Consider the following 18714-nt stretch of genomic DNA (forward strand, 5'->3'; position numbering starts at 1 on the left):
TAGGATAAATCCTTTTTCATTACACTATTTCTTTACAGTTTCCTCTAATGCTGCCACATTAACTTTAAGATAATTTTATCCACTTCCCTGATCCCTTAAAAAAAAAAGCTTTAGTATTAGAATTAAAAGTATGTATTAAGATGGAGGAAATTCACATTTTACTGATATTGAATCTTCCCATCCAAAATTATATCTTTTCATTTTTTTTCTTTTATTTATTTTTTAAAAGACTTTTACTTATTCATAAGACACACACAGAGAGAGAGAGGCAGAGACATAGGTAGAAGAAGATGCAGGCTTCCCATGGGGAGGCCAATGTGAGACTCCATCCTGGGACCCTGGGATCACGACCTGAGCCAAAGGCAGACAGTCAACCACTGAACCCCTCAGGTGCTCCTCATTTTTTGTTCTTTTAATCAGAAAGTTTCCTAGAGGTGGTGCCTGGGTGGCTCAGCTGGCTAAGTGTCTGACTCTTGGTATTGGCTCAGGTCATGATCTCATGGATCCTGAAAATCAAGCCCTGCATAGAACTTCCTCCTCAGGGGGGAGTCTGCTCAAAGATTCTCCCTCTGCTCCTCCTCCAGAGAGAGTTATGGACCCTCTCTGTCTCTCTCAAACAAACAAACAAACAAATAAATAAATATTTTTTTTAAAGAAAGTTTCCTATAATGTTCTTCCCACAAATCATAAACTTCCTTGTTAAATTAATGCTTTGGTATGTAATAGTTTTTGTTGCTATTGTAAATGAATTATTTTGTACCATTCCAATTTCAAGCAGTACTGCTAGTATAGAAAGTTATTGATTTTTATATTATATCTTATATTTATCCTCTTTTTAAAAAGGTTTTATTTATTTATTCATGAGAGACACCCAGAGAGAGGCAGAGACACAGGCAGAAGGAGATGCAGGCTCCACGCAGGGATCCCAATGTGAGACTCGATCCTGGACCCCGGGATCATGCCTTGAGCTGAAGGCAGACACTCAACCGCTGAACCACCCAGGTGTCCATTTATCCTCTTTACCAATTTTCTGCTTTATCTCAGTAGCTCTGTTACTAGAGTATTTTGACTCTTTTTAGTTATTTATTTTTACTATTTTTTTGTATGTTTGAGGATCTTAGAATGGAAATTAGGATTGTTACAAAAGGAACTCAGAGAAATAAAAACTTAGTAGAATATTAGAGCAAGTTAATTGAATATTTTTAAAAGAGAAAAAAATTTTTTAAAAGATTTTATTTATTTATCCATGAGGGATACAGAGACAGAGAGGCAGAGACACAGGCAGAGGGAGAAGCAGGCTCCATGCAGGGAGCTCGACGCGGGACACGATCCTGGGACTCCAGGATCACAACCTGAGCCAACAGCAGACACTCAACTGCTGAGTCACCCAGGCATCCCAAGAGAAAATTTTTTAAAGTTTTTTACCTCCCACATAAAATACAAAGCCCTGGGCTTAAATGTCACATGACAGAGTTTTTTCCATGGTGAGATAAAGTTATCTCAAGATATGGCATAGAAAAATTAAAAGGGAACTTTACTTCTTTTTGATCCTGACAAGATTATGGGTAGAGACAACTGAAAGAAAATGAGAATGGAGAGCTATTGGATGAAATCTTGGGTCTATAGGATCTTGTTTGTCAGCTCTGAAATCCAAATGGGGAGGACTCTTGTCCTATTCCTTTGAGCTGAACAAGCTTTGCAGAACAAGCCCAGGACAACATGGAATCATGGTCAACCACAGAGACTCTATTTTGTACTTGAGGAGCTTCCTTGGACCCTGTGTGGCATGGACATGGATTTGAGCACCAGTAGAATGTCATGGGGCCATGGAAGGAAAAGAGTCATCATAGCAAAGCCTTTGGTGGTACAGAGATGGGAATGGGAGGAACAGCTGAGTCAGGTGCCAGATGGAATATAATGGAGACTCAGAGTTGTCTTCGGCACCACTGAGAGCCCAGCAATGGCTTAGTCAGCAGAGAGGGGCCTCCATATCCTGATCTAGTTGAAAAATAGACCACAACTTCTTCAGTCAAAGGGAGGATCCCAACCGGCAAACGTAAGATCAAGCCACTTAAACACTAGTGCACTTGAATGACACACACATAAAGACCAACATCAGGTTAAGTAAAGCCCTCTTGCATACCCAGATTATATTTTAAATAGAAACCTAGAAAAGAAGGGGGAAAAAAGAGTAGGCCAAATTTAAAGAGAATATTTAAATTATCAAATTGTGCATATAAGTAGTTGACTGAAATTAGACCTTTTTCTCCCTGCCACTATCAAAGAAAAAAAAATCTGGACACTTGTCACAAATAGTATGGAAGGTTTTATTCAAGACTATCACAATAGGGGAGAGACTGAACACCAAATATGATATGGATAAGAGAGGATTCATAGTCAACTGGCAGGGTGAGAAAGTAGATGGAAAATCACAAGAGGAATTTGGTTAGACATTGAGGTTTTAGGGAAAGAACTACTTGGCTAGCTATCAAAGATGGAGGCAGAGGAGCTCAATTAGATATCCAGAGTGGGGGATTCTTGATTAAACTGGCTTGTGGGATTCTTTGCTAAAACTGGGTTCAGCAGCCTAAGGACAGGGCTTAGTAAGAACAGGGCTCAAAGGAGTCTAACTAAAGTTTAGTCAAGGAGAGATTCTCCATCACTAGTTACCGGATGGGTGCTCTTAAGAGAGAGCAGAGAAAATTTAAATAATAAATACCAAGAATGACAGTTAAAATTTATTGAATGTTTACTCTGTGTCAAAGATTTTTATAAAACTTTCCTGTATTGATATTTAATTCCCAAGTGACCCTCTAAGAAAGGTACGATTATTATCCCTATTTTACAGGTGAGGAACAATGAAGCTCACTAGGATTAAATATCTTCCCAAAATGACCTAGCCTGAAACCTACTGAGCTGAGATGTGACCCCCAGGAACCTGGTTCCACAGAGTATACTCTTACCCACCATCCTCTATTCAGTCTCTCTAATTCTAATAAGTAGTACAACACATGTCATCACTGCAATGTTATTTATAATGAAACAGATATCATAAGAAAGTTAAAGAAGAATTTCCTTCTGATCGTACCAGTTAGATTCAGGCAAGAAGCCGGTCTACGTATTCTGGGTATAAAGTGCTGTAATATAGGGAATTGGAGGCTTATGGAACCATTTGCAAGTTCAGGCAAAGGTCAATGAGGCCATCACACACTTGTCTCTGCTTGTAAGCGCAGACACTTGTGGTTTTCAAGGGCTCACCTGGAAATAGCTGCACACCCCAAGAACCTCAGGGCAGTTCCCATCAATGCTTTCTGCCTGTAGCACTGTCCTAGATGATTCTTAAAATCCTCTGCTCCTTTAAACTTCAAGTCTGCTTTCTACCCAGGCATTTGGCTACAACTTTGAGAAAGGATGGTTTCTTTTCTTCAGCGTTTCCCTCCCTGCATTAGTGAACTGCGTTCTAGAACTATACAGGGAAGGGGATGCTGGGAAATATAGTTCTCCAGCTTCTCTTCTACAGTAGAGGGATGTCAGAAGGAGATGGCATTAACGCTGATTTGACAACATACAAGCATGCTGAGCCATACCACTATCCCCTCTAAAGTAAAATTAAATTTCTGTTATGTTGATATAATTCTCTTTCTATAATTGCTTTATATACATAGTTTAAAAAGTCAAATAGATCAGTAAGGTTAATAATGAAATATAGTACTTTTTTACCCCATCACAACACACCTGATCACTAGATTTTTTTTTTAACGAGAAAAAGTTCATGCTACTGATGTTAACTTAGTACATTTCTTTTGAGTTACGATGCAGATGAAATCATATTGTTTTTCCTTCAGAACTCAGACTTATTTAAAACTCACAATTGGGAATCACAGAGAGTTCCTAGAGATTTTGCACTCCTCATGACAGTTTTGTAGAAATTCCAGGTATTTCATTTTTTTCATTGTTTAATCTTGAGAAAAAATGTTTCTTGTAATTTTACCAATCTTTCTTTCTTTTCCCTCTCTGCTTCTTCTCGTTCTCTTATGAACTCTTCTTCTTGACCCAATTCAAGTAGCTCCTCCTCCTGTAGCTGTCACTTTCCTCTTTTTGCTCTTATGATGTCTTTTGGGGACTTATCTCATTATCTATATTATAACTGTTTATATATTTTTCCCCTCTTCCTCTTTGCGAATGTTAGCACATGGCTGCATACAGAGTCAATGCTCAAAAATATTTTTGTGACTATGTGCTTGTAGAATAAGCAGAAATTTAGAAATCGTTATATATGTACAAACTATATCAAGAGGTGACACAAATAAGCTAATTTACTTTTTTCTTTGTCAAAGCAATGATAGATTTTTCCATTTATAATTTAAAGGGACTTTTAAGAACATTTTGCCCTGTGTATGTAATTTCTTTGTTATAGTATGGCTATCTGGGAAAAAGGAGAGAAATTTAGGGAAGAATTAAGAAGGAGACAGGAAATAAAGAAAGAGAGAGAGAGAAAGAAAGAAAAAGAAAAGAAAAAAGAAAGAAGAAAGAAAGAAAGAAAGAAAGAAAGAAAGAAAGAAAGAAAGAAAGAAAGAAGAAAATGAAACAGAAAAGAGGATGGTTAGAGTACCAGGAGGCAGGAATGAGAAGAAAGCATTATCTTCACCCCAGGGAGAATTTTAGTTTTATGCTTAGTTGAGCTATTGAATTATGTCAGTGCACAAATCTGCAGAAGTCTGGGGCAGCAAGATATGACTAGCAAATAAGAAATAACTTTATATCTCAATTGTAGAAACTATTTATAAAATGAAGGTTTTACATGACTAAGAGCATCCAAACGGGAACTGAATGACCATGGACCAGTGATATTTCTGACGACTTGGTCTAGATTAGTAATTTTCAAACTATAGTCCTCATTGGAGTTCCTCAGTGGGCCTCAGGAACCATGGAGGAAGGGAGCAGCCAAGGTTTCCATCCTCTTGCCTTCAATCAGGACAGCTCTTGATTTACATCTAGCTTTACATCTTAAGGTTCCAAGTGAAGAAGTGAAAAAAAGTCTTTTAAAAAGTTAATAATATTTGAAAACTGCTAGTCTATATTTCATTGCTTCCCAAATTTGGCTGTGCATCAGAATCCAGGGGGAGCATCATAAAATTACTAATTTCTGGGTATTTTTCCATATCTGCTAAATTGGAATCTATACTGCTAGGTTGTAATATCTGTATTTTTGCCAAGCTCCCAGGCAGGTTTTATTCAGTTGGCTTTTGCAACCAATGACCTCTAAGTTTTTTTCCTTCCAAATTTTAAGACTCTATAATTCTTTTTAAAATTCAGTTAGAGTTATAACTAGAAAAAAAAAAGCACAACCACAGACAGCTCCTACTTCCACGCTTGTGGATTATCAGAAGGACTGGATCAAGAAATGAAAAACTTAAAATAGATGCCTAACACCAGTAGCCCAAACTTGGTTTATGAGATACGAAAAAGTGGTGGGTGAAAATGAAATATTTATTGCTTGAGTAAATATAACAATGCCTAAGCAATAAGCAACCCTAACATGTACTGCGGATAAAATAACAAAAAGGGAAAATAGAATCTAAATAAAGGAGAAAGGAACAAACTTTCATGCAGATTATGGGTATTCAATACGTTGTTAAGATTTTTAAATATAAACTCTTGTTTACAACTTGTAACAACTATATGATATACATCATATTGTTATTCTAATTTTAAGGAAACTGAGGTTTAGAAAGGGTAAATAATTTTCCCAAAGCCACAAAGTTAATGTATATTGATGTCAGTATTAGAATGTATATTTTCTCTCTTTTTTTTAAAGATTTTATTTATTCATTCATGAAAGACACACAGACAGAGAGGCAGAGACACAGGCAGAGGGAAAAGCAGGCCCCATGCAGGGGGCCCGACGTGGGACTCAATCCTGGGACCCCAGGATCACACCCCAGGCTGAAGGAGGTGCTAAACCGCTGAGCCACCTGGGCTGCCCAGAATGTATATTTTCCATCTCCAAAGTCAAAGTTTCTTCCTAATGCATTACCCTGACCCAGGGTAAGATTAGGAATTAGGATATTTTAATTGGTTAATTCCAGGAGATGTAATGAATGGTGGAGACTGGTGTAGAGTCTATTCTCTCTCTCTCTCTCTCTCTCTCTGTCACGCACACACATAGACACACACACACACACACACACTCCTCCTCCCATGCCTTTCAAAGATATGAAAGCCAAGAGAAAGAAAAACAAAGCAAAAGATGATTAGTCCCCTACCAACATTTGTATTTTTTTTTCCATTTCAGCACCACAGATACCAGGAGGCTCAGAATTTTATTTGAAGAAATGAACAAGGGATTTGGAGACAGAATCATGGTTCATGTACAGCTTGTGACTTTCCTTATTTCTAGGATGGGGTAATAACACCACTCTCACAGAGTGTTGCGTGGATTAAATGAGACCTTTGGCAGTGATGAGGCATCCTTCATATGACAGGGATTCTAGATCCCTTAGAAAGGAATGGTTGTGTTGTACTATCTTCTATCAAAAGGAAACAGGTCTAATCAAGGCAACCTGAGAGGCAGCAGATTATGGATGTGGTATGCATGCCAATGTCCACATAGTTCATGTAAGAATGTATTCCATCATTCGTTCATCCATTCATGTCACAAGCATTTACTGAGCACCTCGTCCATGCACAGTCATATGCCTGGAAACATGGAGAAGGCACCTGCTCATATGAAATGCAAATTCTATATGAGGAGAGATAAATAAAACCAAGTAAAGTCCAAAATAAAATAATTTAAGATGTGTAGGAACTATGAAAAAAGTCAGGTGACAATGAAATCAAGACTTCCTGGGGTCCTGGGAGTATGTGAAAGAGGGAGGTCAGAGAGGACCTTTCTGAGGCAGGGTCACTTGACTGAGAACTGAAGAATATAAAGAAAATTCACTCAATGGTGTAGCTGAAAGAGAATTCTGGCTGAGAAAAGAGAAGTTCCAAAGCCCCTGCCCCTCCAGCTGAGACCCTTGTTCCTGGTGTAGCACATCTCACCTCTAGCTCTCCTAGAGGAGAGCACAGCTCTGATCGCCTGGTTCCGGGATCCTGAAATTTTCCCTCTTGCCGACGCGTTGCATCTTGGGTGTCAGAATATTACTGGCCACGGGCATCAAGGGGTATGATGCTCTTACTTGGGGTCCCTTTTGTTCTTTCTGGTATTCAAAATGAAAGGCTCCTTGTTTGAACTTCATTCTCATTTTTCTAGCCAAGCAGTACTACTATAGATTCCTAGGAATGTACCTTTTTATTATTTTCTTGGACATGGCACTTAAAAATGTAGGTAATAAGTAAATTTTAACATCTAATTATCTACACTTTCAAGGCTAAAGTATGGATATGCAAAGCTGGATAGAAAAAAAAGTCTCTAAAGTTGGGGTAATTAAAGATCTTGGGGGTCCTGGGGGTCCTTGGGGGTGTGTGATAGTGACTTGCTAATTATAAAAGCTACTATTAGTTTCTAATTTCTGCTCTAAATTGTAAGAGTCAGAATTTCCAGGAGGGGCATATAATCTGAGGAGTTTTTGTTTCAATGGCAGTCTTGTCGATAGTAAGCTGTTTATTGATGACTTGCTGCAGGGGTGGTCCAAGAACCAGTTCTCATAAATATGCATCAGTATCTTGAGTGAAGAAAAGGCAAATTAACTTCCTGTGTTAGCAGAAGATTCTAAATGTGAATGTGGAGAATAGCATCAGAGAACCAGACTGCACTTCAACTAACCATGAGAGGTTTATTCAACAAGTGAAAAATGAATGATCCAAAGTTTATTCTCTTATGCCCCCCTTAGAATATCCACTAGAAGTAATGTGGATTTTAAAAATGCCTAGAAGTTAATCAAATATGGGAAAAACAGAAAATGCAAAGACTGACCTTTTATCTACCTGCTTCTAGTCTCCCTCCTTGACCCAATATGACAGATTAGCCTTTTCCCTAGCACCTGGCAGAAAGTGGATGGAAGCACAACACTGTGTGTCTCTCATTTTTGATAGTTTTGGAGGCAAGACTGGACAGTGAGAATACACCAGCAAGAAGGTAGAGCAATACAACAGGGTTTCATGGGTGAGTGTTTGCAGTCGAGGAAAAACCGTCACTTTTTAAAGATGTGTCTGTATAAATAACACCTTCCAAGGAGCTACTAAAGGTCTTAGAGGTCTAGGTAGAGGGTATTTTAGGCTCATGTGTGGATCTCAAACATCTGTGACTGCCATAAAACACAGCGCTAAAAGTGAAGCTCAACTTCACCTCAAAATCTTGCTTTCGTTTCCTTTCTTCACAATAAAATTCTCTTTGCTCTAATGATCTCATTGCATACACTCCTTTAACACTAAGCCCTTCACTGTCATATGGAAAAAGGGATCATAGAAATAATTACAAAATAAATATCTATGTTATTCCCTCTCCTTTTGAGACTAGACCATGGAGAATTAAAAAGATATAGGGATAAAAATGAAATAAAAAATTGAGTTATCTAAAAGATCATGTTATAGATTTTAGTTTGAGTGTGTTAGTAGGATATCTCCATTTTCAGTCATTATTCATTCATTCATTGATAGTTATTGAGCACTTAACAGTGCACCAGGCATTGTGCTAAATCCTGAAGATTTAGCAGTGAGCAAGATCAACACATTCTTCTTAGAGATTATCATTGAGTGAGGGAGGTAGAAAATTAAGCATTGCCAATAGAGTTATAAATGCTATGATAGAGAAATACATGTTTCTCTAAGCAGGGTCAGAGGTGGAGGTCAAGGAGGGCTCCCAGAAGAACAATGTTCATCTTGACCCTTAAAGGATAAAAAGAAAAGTGAGCAGGAGAAAAGGGAAGGATGTAAGAATATGGAGTAGTTCAAATGAGTGAGAAGTGACGTGTGCATGTGCGTATGTGCATACGTGTGTGTGCACGTGTGTGTGTGTGTGTGTGTGTGCACTGCTGCAACTATTTCTGGGACTTCAAAAGCAACAATTGTTAGGGACCCAGATTTAACAAGGGTGAATCTGCTCAGGAAAAATAGTGTATGTGCTTTATTTTGTTGTTTTGATGATTATTTTCTGGAACAGTGGCTTTTTTTTAAACCTTGACCTATGTAAGACATACATTTACTTTATGACTAAGCACACATTTATATGAAATAAATGTCTTATTAAACAATACCTACCTCACTGAAGTGTAAGGCATTCATACTTTCTAATCTTTCTCTGTTTTTATTATGATAAAATATGTAACATAAAATGTATTATGTGAACCATTTTTAAGTGCACAGATCAGCAACATTACATACTTTTACACTGTTGTGCCAGCACTACCACCATCCACCTCTAGAACTTTTGTCATCTTCCCAAGCTGAAACTTGCACCCACAAAACAGTAAGTCCCACAGCCCCATCCCCTAGAGCCCAGCGGCTACCATTCTACTTTCTAGCTCTATGAATTTGACTAGTCCAGTACTTCCTGTAAGTGAAATTCATACGGTATTTGCCTGCTGTTAATGGCTCATTTCACATAAACTAATGTCTTTAAGTTTCATGTATGTTGTAGTTTGTGTGAGAATTTTCTTCCTTTTCAAGTTTTTCTCCAATTTTAAAAGTTAGGATTCTGAAAGCTTTACATATAACTTAACAGCAACTCTATATTTTTTCTATTTTATTCTAAAAATGCAGGTTTAGACCTTCTGAAATTTTCTTGTCCCACCCACAAGTTAAAATTCACAGTTTAAAAACTCCTCATCAGTAGTATTTCCTGAAGCTAAGTCTGAGTTAAAGCAAATACAAGGCACAGATTCAGGAATAATGTGAGATGAAGAAAAATAAAGAAATATAAAATGGGACCAGTTAATTTGCGTTCGTATTGTGTGCACATTATGAGCTCAGATGCGTATGTTCTGTATTCCTTGTGTTCTGGAATGATAGTGACATTATGAAGTCTAAGAACCAATGGCAGACCCTAAACCATGATAATATGAGGAATCACTGGAAAAAGTGAGAATGCTTAGCCCAGCAAATGTGATCATATTTTAAATATTAAGGGTTCTTATAATTTCTCTAACTGGTATTATCACATGGTATGGTAATAATGATGGCCTACACTTAAGGGACAATATATATTAGCACTTTTCTTGGAGTTTGTGGCAGAAACATTACTATATACTCACCTAACCTACTTCCTCTTCTCCCTGGAAGGCCCCAGCCTTCATTTCCCAGCCCTTTTATGTTCAGATGTGGCACATGACTAGTTCTGGCCAATGGAATGTGGGAAGAAGAGATGGGCGACAGCTCTAGACGATGGTGGCTAAGAGCCTGTCTGCCTTTTCCACTTTGTTGGTTGACCATTATCACTGGATCCACCAGAGAGGATCCAGTAGAAGTATCTGCTGTCCTAGTGGGCAATGATGCTCCCGTATAGAAGCAGCCTGGAGATAGGTAATATTGTTTTCCTCATAGGTATTATACAAATGGAGAAATGAGACCAGAGAGTTTAAGTAACTTGCCCAAAGTCACAGAACTGTTAAGTGTTGGGGACAAATTTCAAGACAAGCCAGTTTGTTCCAGAGTCTGTGCTCTTCACCACCAGATCTACCCCTTGGTTCTGAGTAGCATTTAACTCATTTAATTCTCACAGCAATTCCATGAGGTGTTATCCCCATTCCTTCGGGGGAGAAACTGAATTTGAGGAAGGATAAATGGTTACTAAACTCCAGAATTAACATTTGAGTCCAAGGTTGTAAGACTCCAGAGCTATTTTCAATACGCCAGGCCTTTTGCAGCATTAGCTACACAATGTAGATAAAGGAGTTCTGCAATTCTGGAGAGCAGAGGAAGCCATAAGGAGTGGACGTTCCAAGAAAATCCATTTTGACTTAATGATGGAAGATTTTTCTAACGACTTGATCTGTTCAAGCTGCCTCATGAGGCAGCGGTTCTCCGTCACAGGGTTGCCACACAGGCCAGAGGATCCTTTAGGGTAGACAGACATTTTAAAGATGATTTATCCCATGTGGCATGTGTTGTACCTCGTGATCTCTAAAAAGCTTTCGAATTTTGAAATTCTGTGATAAGGACCTGCTAGGAGGTCTGCCCTTGAGATTCAAGAGTGGCAAAGACCGTACTGCAGAGCCATCCGTGAAGTGACAATCTGTGGGACCCGAAAGTGGCAGGTTAGAGAGAGTTAATCATTAGTGGTCCATAAACTCTATTACCTACAATAACTCTATTAGCTACTTGCTATTGTTAGACTCAGATGCCGGTTGCAGGCGGAGGCTTGATCGACCTCTGTTCCAATTAGCAGGCAGAGGAACCTGGTTGTGAGCCTGGGATGTTGCTGAAGGCAAGGAAACCACCTCAAAGAGACGAGACAGAAGAGGACCAGATGTAAATGTTTTATGGCCCGACAGGCCATTTCCTTGCCCTGCCTCCGTCTGGAGACTCCCCGTCCTGAGACACATCCACTCTGCTTCAGGAAGGCTGACTGACCCGGACCAGCAGCTTCCTCGCTTAATGTATTCATCGTGTCTGAGGTCAGCTTTAATTTTTCAGGTCCTCATCTCCCTGCCTGGGGATAAGTGCATAAAAAGCTCATCATCAAAACATCGTGCCCTCAACTCCACAAGTCTTTTGGTATCCTCTTCAGGATTTCAAAAACACAGGCAAAATGCAAGTCACATTTTACATCCGATGTGGGATAATTTTTTTCTCTGCTTTACAGTATGTGCCAAATTTGATTCCTGTGACAATTCATATTGTACAAAGTGAAAGGAAGCTTTCAGCCTGTTCTTTTTTTCTTCCTTCCATATGGCTGATTGATTCATCTCATACTACAAACTCTTTTTCTTACTAAAATGTGATCTCTGGTGCTTTAAATGAATATATCATTGCATAAATGGTGCAGCATGGCACAGTGTTTCCATTTCAAAGCACAAGCTATGGAGTTGGAGAGAACTGGGATTGAAATACAGCCCTGACTACTTATTAGCTTTGAAACAGCGAGCAAGTCACTTAAATTTCTGGGCCTCCATTCCCTTAACTGGAAATCTGGGTTAAGTCTGAAGCTACAAATTCCTTCCCTTGACCTAACAGTTTTCATATCTCTTGATTACTTTATTTAACATTTTTTCACTTGGCAAACAATATCCATTGCCCTACTTCTGTGTGCCAGGCTCAGTATTAGGCATCAGGGAGATAGCAATGACTAAAGCAGCATGATCTCTGACATAATGGAGCTTAGAGTATGCTAGAGAATGTAAGTTAAATAACCAATTACTCAATCGCTTAATTACAATTGTGAGCAATGCGATGAAGAAGAAGAATGGGGCTTAAAAAGAATGATCGATAGGGAATGTGGGGAAGGAAGATCCTACCTACCCTCTTTGGGTCTCTGGTTGGGCCTAAGAATAACAGATTAGCAGGAGAAAAGCATGAAAATTTTATTAAATTATTACATGTGAGAGCCTTCATAAGAGAATGAAGACCCAGAGAAGTGACTGGAACAGGAAGCTTTTATACCTTTTCGACAAAGGAATGATACATTTGTGAGGAATTGATAAGACAAATAGGTTGAGGCCAGGAGTAGTAAATAGTGAAGTACGTAGGAAGATAAAGGTGAGTGTGTAACCAGGTTTGTTTGTACACATTTCTCAACCCCAAATTCCCCATGATAAAAATGTCTTTCTTCCTTCTGTAGAGGGAGAGGACCTTTCACAAGGGAGCTTTATCTCTTGCTTTTAGAAAGAAAAAACAGGGTTAGAACATTCTTCTTGCACCTGCTTTTTCCTTAGTGTCTTAATCACTTAAGAAGTACGTGATTAAGAAATAAGTGATAATAATAAATAATAATTATGCCAAAGTGGCATATTTTGGGGTGATATATTCTAGTTTCCTTTGAGAGCATGACCTATTCTGGAGGATTAGAGAAGGCTGACCTGAGAATCATTTAGGTTAACTTTATTTATTCATTCACTCATTTATTCATTCATGTATTTATTATGTATTCAACAAGTATTTACTCAACACTGAACATATCCCAGGCATTCTCATAGGTTTTAGGGCTATTTTGGAGAAAAGAAGACAAAATCCTCCCAAAGAGCTTCAAATCTAATGATGTTTTTTTCCAATTTCATTCTCAGTACAAAATATGCTATTGGAGACTGAGGAAAATTTGTTATAAGACAATAAAATGGAGAAGGCATTTTGAGGTGAAAGTACTGGCATTTATTTTATGGGAGAGAAGAAAAACAGAAAAGAAATTTAAAGTAAGTTAAGGTAAAGCTTTGGCTGAGAGGAATGTGGAGAAGAAAAATTTATGTATAAAACTTGGTAATTTGTCTGGGGAACTTAGTTTGATGCCAGAATGAGTTCTGATGAGAATATTACTGAGAGCCGTTACTCAGCTCTCTGATTTGGTTGGATGCTTATTCCTTCTAGAATAAATGGTGACATTGTTCACTAGCTTACAGACTCAATGACAAAGCAGAGCAAGCTTCATAATCTGTGAATTTTGCTGTCAAATTCAAATAACATTCCGATACCAATTTCGAAAATCAGGAGCAGTTTTCCTCATTATGAGCATTCTATTTCTTCTTAGTGTTGAGAAAAATTTGCACTGTGGTTTGTTGGTTGTACTTTGTTAACATGTAAATGCGACCATGGATTCCATATTTGCAGATGCAATAATCATTAACCTGCCTACCCCAACAAATGGGTATTGCATATGGGATGTTCAGTTTAGCAACAGGACTGTTGGTTTTGCTTCTAAATATCCCCAAGTATCCACTCTTCTCTCCATCATCAGCTTTTCTAAGTCACAGTCACCTCTAGCCTGGAATAATTACCATAGCCTCTCAATTGGTCTACAATGCATTTATTTTGACCAATCCACTCTACCCCTTTCACACTATGGTCAGAATGACCTTTTCAAATATGCAAACCTGGTTATGCCACTTTCTGCTTATCATCTTCATGATTACGACAGAAGCTCTCTGTGATATTGACTGGTCTTTCTCCTATCTCCCTCTTTAGCTTCATCATGAGTGAGGTCCTCCCTGAACTTCAGTATTCAAAACACAAAGACTTCCACTTGGGCTTTGTCTCACTCTAAGCCTTTGCATGTGCTTACTTCCCCTTTCTAGAAAGGCTGGGAGCAGATGCATGTGCTATCATTTCAACCCCCTTCCTCCAGTGGCCTGGAGAAACTCCAAGTCTAGATCAATGTGTTTTCTTGGTGTGTACAGTAGGTGCCTACTGCAGGTACTGTGAAGAAAGTCACAGTGATTTTAAACACTATTAAGGACTCTAAGATCTATGTGTCATAAAAATGATTTGAAATTTTCAGGTTACAAATAACTGTAACTTGAATTTTCATGGGTGTTTCCCCTTTTACGATACAGATTGAATTATTTTAAGATTTATAATATGAACTTTGACATAATTTATCTTAATTTGTAAAGGACATCCACCAACTTCCAAATCTCCCTTAGGATAGTGAAGTTCTCAGGGAATATTCTCATGTGTTCAGGAACCAGTCTCTTGGCACAAGTTTATCTCATACGTAGGCTCCTTCTCATTGATATTTCCCGCCAGATAAGCTGCTTAAAAAGGCTCTTCTTAATATAAGAATTTGAAAGTCCATACCAAGATTTAAGTTCCAGTGTTCTCAAAGACTCCAAATGCTGAGGTGCCAAGATGATGTCATATTCACTTTAAAATCCCTATGTTGGAGGCGTACCCTATTCTGCCTAAAGCAAATCCTCTGTACAGGTGACTGGATAGAAGGATGGACACTACGCTGTCTGTGATTGTTAATTTTATCTGACAACGTGGCTGGTCTCTGATGTCTAGCTGTTTGGTCAAACACCAGTCTAGATCTTACTGTGAAAGTATTTTTTAACATCGATATGGATGGAACTGGAGGGCATCATGCTGAGTGAAGTAAATCAATCAGAGAAAGATGATTTTCATATGGTTTCACTCATATGTGGAATTTAAGAAAAGAGTCCATAAGGGAAAGGAAGAAACTTAATGGGGGAAAAATTAGAGAGGAAGTCAAACTATGAAAGATTCTTGACAGTGGGAAACAGAGGGTTGTCGGAGGGGAGGTGGGTGTGGGAATGGGGTAACTGTGTGATGGGCATTAAGGAGGGAATGTCATGTGATGGACACTGGATATTTTTTTAAGATTTTATTTTTTATTTTTTATCGATTCATGACAGACATAGAGAGAGAGAGAGAGGCAGAGAGACACATGCAGAGGGAGAAGCAGGCTCTTGCTGGGAGCCTGACAAAGGACTCGATCCCGGGACTCTAGGGTGGCACCCTGGGCCAAAGGCAGGAGCTAAACTGCTGAGCCACCCAGGGATCCTCTGAACACTGGATGTTATACTATATGTTGGCAAATTGAATTTAAATGAAAAAAAATGAAATTCATAAAATTTTTTTAAAAGTATTTTTTAGATGTATACACTTAAATCATCAGACTTGGAGTAAATTGGTGGGCTTCATTAAATCAGAGGTCTTAAGAAAAAAGACTGAGATCCCCAGAGGAAGAACAAATTCTGCCTTCAGACTGCTTTTGGCTCAAGACTGCAACATTGACTCTTGCCAGGATTTCCATCCTGTTGGCCTGCCCCACAGAATTTTCAGACTTGCCAGCCCTCACAATCACATGGACTAACTTCTTAAAATAAATCTCAAATATCTCTGTCTCTGTTTCTGCATCCTATTAGTTCTGTTTATCTGAAGAACTGTCAGTATTACGCTATCTTCTCCACCTACTAGCCCACTTCCATAGACATTTAATAAAGTCCCTTCCTTTCTGCTTAGTTAAAAAATCCAAAATGCTAACCCCCCAAAAAACAATACATTCAAAATCTTCATGTAAATGTATTCTTTGTAAATTGTTACACAAGTCACCAAATATGATAGGTTGAATAATAGCCTCTTAAAGATGTTGAAGTCTTAACTGTCAGAACCTGTGAATATATTACTTTATATGGCAAAAGGGGCTTGGCACACTGACTAAAATTCTTAAGATGGAGAGATTATCCTGGATTATCTGGGTGGATTCAATGCAAACATTATGTCCTTATGAGAATAAGGTAGGAGGATAAGCTTAAGAGGACTGTGATGTGATAACAGAATCAGAGATTGGAATAATGTGGCCAAGAGCTAAGAAATGTGCTAAGAAATGTGACTATGGAATAACTTAGGGAATATGGTAAGCTTCTAGAAGCTGGAAGAAAGACAAGGAATAGATTCTCTTCTAAAACATCCAGAGGACCATGGTAGAGAAAGGGGAACCCAGGAATGACAGAGATCAAAGTTTGAGGAGGTTAAAGTTGCTGAAATCTGGGATCTACACAGAAAACGAGTCCTAGATATACACATGGGTATTTGAGTTTTTGACTGACTACAAACTCCACATATGTAGGGATAAAATCCATGAGGTGGAACAAGGAAAACTACCACTTAGTTATAACCAGAGTTCACAAACTGCTATGACACATTTGAGTCTCAATCAGGCAAAGTGGAGGGATGTCACTGAACACACAGGACACTTAGCACAGTTGCCGAATGACTTAGAGAAAAATCTACTTTAGACTTACCTTGGCAAGGGTAAGGGTTAATAAGGGTACCTTAATACAAGTTCCCAGACAATTAAGCTAACTCACAAGTTACTTGATTGTCCAATAGAACAAGGTTCACCATTCTTTATAGAAAATCATTTTAAAAACTAACAAGTAAGTTTTATTCTGTCTAAAATTCAATAAAAAATTATGAGAAGCAGGAAAATGTGACCCACCACAAGGAGAAATAATAGCTAATAGAAAAAGACCCAGAAATGACAAAGATTATAGGATTATCCATGGCATTAAAATAGTGATTATAAATGTGCTGAATGATTTAAAAAAACATAAATGTGATGAAGCTACAGTGAAAAGTATATACATATATATCTACAGGTATATATGTATATATGTATCTATATATGAAGTAAGCATTTTAGAGTTGATGCAATATATGAAATGAAAATTTTAATGGGTGTTATTAACAACAGATTGGAAATTGCAGAAGAAAAGCTCAATGATCTTGAATATATATTAGAAGAAATGATTCAGGGCAGCCCAGTGGCTCAGCAGTTTAGCACGACCTTCAGCCCAGGGCCTGATCTTGGAGAACCGGATCAAGTCTCATGTCAGGCTCCTTGCATGGATCCTACTTCTCCCTCTGCCTCTCTCTCTCTCTCTCTTTCTCTCTCTCTGTCTCCTTTGTGTCTCTCATGAATAAATAAATAAAATCTTTAAAATAAAATAAAATGGCTGGAATGGTAAGTTTTTTTAAAAAAGAAGAAGAAATGATTCAAACTGAAATACGTAGAGAAAAAAAGCTGAAAAATAAGTGAAAGATCTTAGTTATGTGTGAGATAAAATCAAATAGTCTAACACATGAAACAAAAATTGACAAAACTGAAAGATAAATCAACAATTATATTTGTAAATCTCCATAATCCTCTCTTAGTAATGGATAGAACAAATACACAAATCAATAGATATTGACCAACTTAACCTAATAGGTCAAAACCCCCATGGGTCAAGTAGAAATTACATGAAGATTTAGAAAATATTTTTTACTAAATGACTTTGGAAACACAATATATCAAAATTTGGGTGATGCAACTGAGGCATTATAGAGAAGAAATTTATAACTCTAATTTTTATTTTAGAAAATAATAAAATATGTCTAAAATGCATTATCTGAGTTTCATAAACGAGAAAACAAATTAATCTAAAATAAGTGATAATAATAAAAGAAATATAAATAAAATAAAAATAATAAAAAAGAATCTATTAAGTAGGAGGCAATAATAAGAACAGAAAACAATGTAAAGAAAAATGGAAAAGAAGTAGGAGAAACCAAAGGGTTTTCTTTCACAGTGTCAATAAAATTGAAAACATGCTAAGTTGAATGGGAAAAAAGAAAATGATATCAATTACCAATGACAATAATGAAAAAAGGATATTCTTACAGATTCTATAGACACTAGGAGGATAATAAAGGGCCAGTATGATATGAAGAGCATGTTGATAAATTTGCCACTAAAATAGATATAGTAGGTAAATTCTTTGCAAGGCATATATTACAAAATTTGCCCCCAAAGGAAATAAAATTTGCATATCAATATAACTAAGAAATAAATTAAATTTTATATTAAACACTTTCCCATGAAGAAAAACCCAGTCCCATGAACTTCACTTGTAAATTCTAGACACACCTTAAGGAAAGATCTAATGTCTACCATTCACAGACTCGCAAAATACAAAAAGAAGGAACACTTCAAAATTCATTTTATGGTGTTAACGTTACAAAGTTGTAGTATTACAGAAAATAAACCTACAGATGAATACTTTTTGAGAAATAAATGCCAAAATTTTTGTATAAAACATCAGAAAAATCAAATCCAGTAATGTATAGTAAATATATTACATAATGACCAAATGCAACTTATCTCTGGAGTACAAAATTATTTGTAATTTGAAAATCAATCAATATATTTACCATATTAGTAAAATAAAGGGAAAAACCTTATGATAATCTCAATAGATGGAGAAAAAGGATTGACAAAACGATATCAAACTATGATAAAGCTTTCAAGATAGCAGGAATAGGTAGAAACTTCCTTACACT

At 37.4% G+C, this 18714-nt stretch overlaps 1 long non-coding RNA gene across 2 annotated transcripts; it reads left to right on the forward strand.

Moving 5' to 3' along the window:
- Positions 1-9945: 9945 nt before the first annotated feature.
- Positions 9946-15730, forward strand: LOC112679092 (uncharacterized). Of its 2 annotated transcripts, none has more exons than XR_003148106.3 (4): positions 9946-10020; positions 11327-11555; positions 13161-13286; positions 15474-15730. It is a non-coding gene; the product is annotated as an uncharacterized LOC112679092 (long non-coding RNA). The 2 variants fall into 2 exon arrangements; XR_003148105.3 differs by having other exon boundaries at positions 9951-10020; positions 11324-11555.
- Positions 15731-18714: the final 2984 nt, after the last annotated feature.

Source organism: Canis lupus, chromosome 6 (genome assembly GCF_003254725.2).
Source record: "Canis lupus dingo isolate Sandy chromosome 6, ASM325472v2, whole genome shotgun sequence".
Classification (NCBI taxonomy): domain Eukaryota; kingdom Metazoa; phylum Chordata; class Mammalia; order Carnivora; family Canidae; genus Canis; species Canis lupus.